At 41.6% G+C, this 7,045-nt stretch overlaps 1 pseudogene across 1 annotated transcript; it reads left to right on the forward strand.

Moving 5' to 3' along the window:
• Nucleotides 1–209: 209 nt before the first annotated feature.
• Nucleotides 210–6,232, forward strand: LOC149002432 (UBP1-associated protein 2B pseudogene; annotated as a pseudogene). The gene is made up of 2 exons (XR_016170246.1): nt 210–1,777; nt 3,170–6,232. The product of XR_016170246.1 is annotated as a UBP1-associated protein 2B pseudogene (transcript).
• Nucleotides 6,233–7,045: the final 813 nt, after the last annotated feature.

Genomic DNA, 7,045 nt, shown 5'->3' on the forward strand with positions numbered 1-7,045 from the left:
ATATGCAGATCTCACTGGAAAACTTCCATGTGTGTTTACCAAAAAAAAGGATTAACTGGAGGAGATTGAATTATCTTTTTATTTATTTATTTATTAAAAAAGGTTTAATCAAATAATAATTTTATTGCCGAGCTGGCCATCGTATAAAACTCCTGGACCCTTGTGGGCCCCGCAATTCTTTTCATTTGCACATACGGTATTATTATCAATTTATCATTCACTTACCTCGCCCTGTGGTCGAAACTCGAAGCCCAAACCAGAAACGTGAACCCTAGTTTAGCTTCTGCTTAGCTTCTCTCTTGTTCTCTTTGTAAATCAATCAAATCCATGGCGAAGAAGCGAAAGCTTGCGTCTTCGAAAACCCTAGAGGAAGAACAACAGCAGCAACAACCAGAGCAAGAACAACCAGAGCAAGAAGAACAAGCGTCCTACGAAGTATATGAAGAAGATGCAGACACCGGCGATCCAGAGGTCGAAGAAGAAGGTGAAGAAAATGAAGAAGAAGAAGAAGAAACAGGGACAAAGGAAGATGCTGAAGGAACCTCAAATCCAGTATCATCGACTTCAAACCCTACCGTGGATGATGATGACACTGAAGAACCTGTTGAGAAGCTATTAGAACCGTTCAACAAGGAACAGCTGATCGATATCCTTCGCGAAGCTGCAGAAACTCACTCTGACTTGCTGGATCGAATCCGCGATGTCGCAGATGTGGATCCTGTGCATCGCAAGATCTTTGTCCACGGTCTTGGTTGGGATACCAATGCAGAAATCCTAATCAGTGCTTTCAAGCAGTATGGTGAGATCGAGGATTGTAATGCTGTTTGTGATAAGATTTCTGGGAAATCTAAGGGGTATGGCTTTATACTCTTTAAGCATCGCAGTGGGGCTCGGAAAGCCCTAAAACAACCGCAGAAGAGGATTGGGAATCGGATGACATCCTGTCAGTTGGCCGCGGCAGGACCGGTGCAGGCGGCGCCACCAGCAACCCCACCGGCTTCGGAATATACGCAAAGGAAGATCTATGTCAGCAATGTATCGGCTGATATTGATCCTCACAAACTGGTTACTTTCTTTTCCAAGTATGGGGAGATTGAGGAGGGACCCTTAGGGTTAGATAAGCAGACTGGGAGGCCGAAGGGGTTCACACTGTTCGTCTACAAGACGATCGAGAGTGCGAAGAAGGCCTTTGGAAGAACCACACAAGAATTTCGAAGGTCATATCTTGCACTGCCAGAGAGCAATCGATGGGCCGAAGCCAAGCAAGCAATTCTACCATCACCAAAATCAGCACCATCCTCAGCGTGGTTCACATTATCAGAGAAGTGAAAACCCTAACTTTATGGGGTCCATGGGGAACCATGGTTCTGCTGCTACTCCGGGACACCTGATGGCACCTGGCCCAGCTGGGGTGCCATTCAACCAGGCAGCTACACAGGCGTTGAACCCAGCTTTGGGGCAAGCACTAACAGCGTTGCTTGCAAGCCAGGGAGCCGGGTTGGGGCTGACTAATTTGCTTGGTTCTCTTGGGTCGACTGGGGTTGGAGCACCATTGAACCCAACTGCAACCCCGATGGTAAATAACACAAGCCATGGAATGCAGGGTGTGTATGGTAATCAGCCTCTTGCAAGTAATATAAGCCCTGGCATGATGGGGGTTTATGGGAACCAGCCTTCTGTGCAAAGTGGATATTCGAATGTGTCCATGGGGCAGGCCAGTGCTGGTCGGCAATTTCAGGGTCATATGGGTGGAGGTGCACCTTACATGGGTCATTAGGTAAGGCACAGGTATATCAAAATTATTTGTTGGTGTCTTGGAGATTTGAATCTTTTCTTATTTGAGATTGAAATGAGTAAATTTTTGTATAGAATGATATAAATTCATACTCCCATTGCTAGGAAAAATTTGCTGTTGTTACCACAGTTGTCATGGCATCCATGTGATCCTAGGTGTTGGTGAGAAAAATATCAGGGTGATACCAACAAGGGTGATTTTGTCTCCTAGGTGATGTCTTGACTACTATGGTTGTTTTATTGTGTGTCCCTAATTTGTAACATTCTAGTTTAGGAAATGTGAAATACATGATGTTATTGGTAGGGATTTTTGACATTAGATTCAGCTTGATTGGTCATCCTGTCAAACTGGCATCGTGGTATTCCTTTTGTTATAAGGAAGCAAAAGGGGGAAAATATCTTTTCTTTTTCTCTTCCCTTTTTTTTTTGGGAAGGGGGGGGGAGTTGAGGGTGGTTTTTGTGCTAATTGAAAAGAAAGCACCATAGAATTTATTTTGAAGCTTACTGAATTTGGGAGTCTCTTGCCAACAGTAGCTGAGGGTTAATATGCCTGTTGTTGTCGTGCACAGTTATGGAATTATTTGTATGTGATGTGAAAGATAAAAAACATAATGAAATTGTTGCTTTGTCAGTCATGGTGTTGATCACCATGTACGGTATTTGGTTTGAGGAGGTTGAGGCTGGATGTCCTAGAGTTTCAAATAACACCCCTTTCGTGTAGAATGATGGCTAATTTGTCTAAATATCCTTCTGATTTGTTAATATATCTTGTTGGAAAGTTTACTTGTGCAGTTGAGTGGCAGTCGGATAAAGTGCTGTGCAAATACTTTCTATAGTTTCCTAGGATTGGCTGGTGAGAGATTGGACCATACTCATACAGCAAATTCCCTGTGATTGGTCATTGTGGATCGATGAAAGAATCACACCAGGATAACGTTCCTTTTTTTTTTTTTTTTTATTTTTTTATTTTATTGGGGGGAGGCATGGGGTGCGGGGTGGTCACAGTTCAAGAACCACTTTACTGAAAATGATTGACTCTTTCTTAGTTGGTTTTAGTATTCATATGGAAAAGGAGTTTGTTTTCAGTGCCTAGACTTTTCAAACTGATTCATTTGAAACATACAAGGTTGGTACTTTTTTGGGTCCTCATTCACATGTAATTGGTTGACTATATTCAGCTATTTTTTTTGGTTCCCATGAATGAAATTGTTTTCCCCCCCTTAATTTTGTGATGGCAAGTGAAACTTTTACTTTTTCATTTACATTTTAGGAAAATAGTTTTATGCCATGTTCAGGCTTTCTAACTCTCAAAATTTTTTGTTTTTCTTTTGTTTTCTGAAATGGGCTTTTTATGTTTTACTCATTCATTGTGCAGATACTTCTAGGTCCATCAACCTTTTAATCATGAACTGGTGATTCTTCTAAAGTTCCAGGAGCTCATGCAAATGCGATATCTGTCTTTGTGATGAAAGTGTTGCTTTGTCATTATCATGAATACCAGAACTTAAGATTTTGTCAACTGAAGTTACAGTCTTCTACTTTCCTCCTTTTTACCTTTTCAATCTTCTTCAAAATATGTACTATGTAGAATTTCAAAATTTACTTTCTTTTAAACTCTGGCAAAAATCACTGTCATTTAGTATAGAATTATGTACTTGTTGGAGAAATCAATATGGGTTGGATGATACTTGCAGGGCATCGTTATTGTTTTAAGTATAATTTTGTGATACCTTTAGTACCTACAGAATGATGGTCATTGAGCTGTTGAGTATACAACTTTGTGTTTTTTGAAGTTGGGAAATATAATAATCAATAATGCACGTTTTGAATGGGCTTATATCTAATTTTTTGATACTTAAATTACAAATGTAATGATTAACTTTGGTCACCTATACTGAATTATCAGCCTTATTTATGATTTGTGGATACTTTGTTGATTTGCTTGCTGTGTTGCGCAAGACCTCTGCCATCTGGCTGCCATGTGGATCATTCTGCTTCATTATTTAGATAGACATTTATTTGAATTGCTCAACACTTTTGTTGCTGCAGGTAAAACCGCCTGAGGCAGTAAGTCAGTCTTTATGGCCTTCTTTTTATATGGTATTTGAAACTGAATATCCACAGAAACTGTATTCTGTGATGTTATATTGTTTTTCTTGGACTGTTTTTCCTGCAGGATAAGTATTGTGTTGGTAATGGTTTCGATGATAAAAATCCTTAAGAGGGTAGATTAGGATTTAAAATTTAAGGGTAAAAATACAGTTTTGTATATTATTTTTTCCTGATGGGTTATTATTGGGACCCCTTTAGGTGTCTAACAATTTGTATCCTTAACTTTTTTGGAAATCTTCTTGTAATAATGGCTGGTGGTAACTGGTAACAAGAGTATGCTTATTTCTCCCATTTATACTGTAACACCCCCCCCACTGAGGGTTAGTTATGTCATTTCAGATAGAATTGCATTGATTAATTTTGAACTTTTTGAAAACCATTTTGTCCTTGTATTAAATCTCTTATAGGAGTCTTTACTAAAAAAGGAAAAAGAAGACAAAATTCTAGGAATCGTTGTTAACAAACTTGAACTTCAGAGCCAAGCTATACTGAAAATGGGGTTGAGGCAAGATCTTGGTAGATCTGTGAATTAGTGTATTTTTTTCCTCTTTGGTTTCAACTCGGATGTTCATCTCGGGTTTAGGTCTTTTTAGTATAAGACTATAAACCCAAGGATAACAGTCCCAATTGTGATATCAAGCTTCAGAAAACAAAGAAGGAAAAACCAAGGTTTAGGTTTCACAGCTAAATTTGGGATGGAGAGTTGCGTTAAGAAGTAGTTCTGTAGGGCAACCCAGCAGATAGTTAGGGCTGAATGAGTAAAGGTCCAAGCAGCAGAAGCCTCCATATCTCAACTGGTTCCGACCAAGGGTTGTTGAGTTATGATCTTCACAAATTACAGCAGCAAGGCTAGATCTGAGGAACAGCAGCAGACTTCAATCATATCGGTCGCAGCAATGGCCACCTCTGGGATCAAGTGGAATGGGTTTTAATCTTCAGTTTGAATTTTTGATGAATTGGTACAGATATAAACAGTAGCAACAACAAGGAAGATGAAGCAGGGTAGGAAGAAGATATGGGAAGAAGAGAATATACAAAAAAAGAAGGAAGGGGTTAGGGTGATGGGTCGTGCACCCACTGCAAACTTATCTGTTGAATGATTTCTCCAATGTTTTCTTTTTATTGCAATTAAGGAGCCTATATATAGCTTGGCTAAAGCTTTACAAGACATAGACCTTTTAAACTGAAAAGAGAAACTATTAATAGTGATAATGAAATCTTCTTGAAAATAAAATCCAACTAGAATTAAAAACCATTAGGCTTTATAAGTCGGCCACATGCATGATTAACTGAAATAGAAACTAATAACTACTAAAATAGAAACCAAATCTAAAGTCTTCATGCACTCTCTTGGTTCCCACAAATCTTCCAAGGAATATTCCCTCTAAGCCAAATATGCGCTGTGAAGCTGTTCACGTAAACAGCAACGTAAACTGTATCTTGGGTTGGGAAACACCCCCCCCAAAAAGGGCCCAAGAACATCTGGAGTTAGGGAGAGGCCAAATCCATCCCAGGGGTAGAATGGTCAATTCCTACCCCTGGATCGAGCTATAATGAAGACCAAAGTCCAGTAGTTTAGTTTATTTTGAACACAGTCATGGAGTTGTAAAGCAGTGTTTCCTTTTAAGAAGTCCTACTTGAAAGGATAACTTAAATTAGGAAACTTTTTGATTTCCTTTTGGGGTCCATTTTGTTTGTAATCTGAAGTTATCTAATTAGTATTGGGTGACTTAAGTGAGATCTCAGATCTAAGGGCTGAGATCACATAGTCATAAGATACCTTTTTAAGAGTCCAAGTTAAGTTGTGATGGGACCCTATTGGTCAGGGTAACGCAGTTTGAGACTGAGTCCTTTGTTGCAGTCTATAAATAGCCTTTCTAGTGTAAGTTTTTTTTCTTCAGATTAGATGAATTGAGTTTGAACTACGGCTGGATTTGTGCACTGTTCTTCAACCTCAGGATCTTCAATCACCTAGTCAAGCATCCTACGAAGATTTTTCTGCAGTTCCTTCAATATAGAAGTAAGTACAGCCCCTTTCCCCATCATTTCAGCATCTTTCCCAAACCCTAGAAGCCATTCCCCATCTCCTTCCCCACCCCCACGTTTTCAGCTCCCACTAGGATTCCCTCATCCCAGCCCCCTTCCCTTCTTGTTATGACCTAGAGTTGCCCTCATCCCATCGCAAGTCATTCCCCCACCCCTTCCCTTTAGTTTCAGCCCTTCTCCAAACCTCCCCTAGCCCTTTTTGCTTCTTCCTGCAGCAGCAGGTCCTATTCCTTCTAGGAGATCATCAATCCCAGCCCCATTCCACCCCCTTTTCCCCTCATTAGAATCGCGGGGGGGGGGGGCCGCGGGGCGGGGGGGGGGGGGGTTTTTTTTTTTTTGGGGGGGGGGGGGGGGGGGGGGAAAAAAAGGGGGGGGGCCCCCCCCCCCCCCCCCCCCCCCCCCCCCCCCCCCTCCCCCCCTCCCCCCTCCCCCCCCCCCCCCCCCCCCCGCCGCGGCGCTCCCCCCTCGCGAGGGAAGCTTGTGAGTCTAGTACACTAAAACACTTTACCCCCCACCGCCGCCCGGGGGGGCCCCCCCCCCCCCCCCCCCCCAACCCCCCCCACCCCCCCCCCCCCCCCCGCCGCCGTGACAACTATGGTTTCTGCAAATCTCAAGTATTTTGGTGAGTTGAAAATTCTGCAAGTCATCTTCTACCTTGAGATTTTCTGAAAATTCAAATTTCCTGAATTTAGATTTTGGTAAAGTCTGATCAATTGGGAATTCATCCAAACTGAAAGGACTTCCATTGAGCACCAATTTGGGCAGCAGAACAGCAAGGTATTAGCCAACCCTAGCCTAACCGAAACCCTTAACCTAATTCCTGATTGGTCTAGGATCTGATCTTCAAGTCTGAATTCTAACTCATATAAATTCAGACCCGAAATCACAACCCCAGCAGGCTCCCCCCCCCCCCCCAAAAAAAAAAAAAAAAAAAAAAAAAAAAAAAAAACCTGAAATGTAGGTGGTTTCGACCGAAATTTGTACCTTGTTTATAGGGCATTTTGATTCCATGGGGTTTACTTTGTAAAATGTTAGTTGACCAATTTGATGAGCCTAGAATATGGGTAGAAAATATGAATAGACGATTTATTTC

The sequence above is a fragment of the Hakea prostrata genome, chromosome 10 (assembly GCF_041222555.1).
Source record: "Hakea prostrata isolate BN-2017 chromosome 10, UWA_Hpros_2, whole genome shotgun sequence".
NCBI lineage: Eukaryota > Viridiplantae > Streptophyta > Magnoliopsida > Proteales > Proteaceae > Hakea > Hakea prostrata.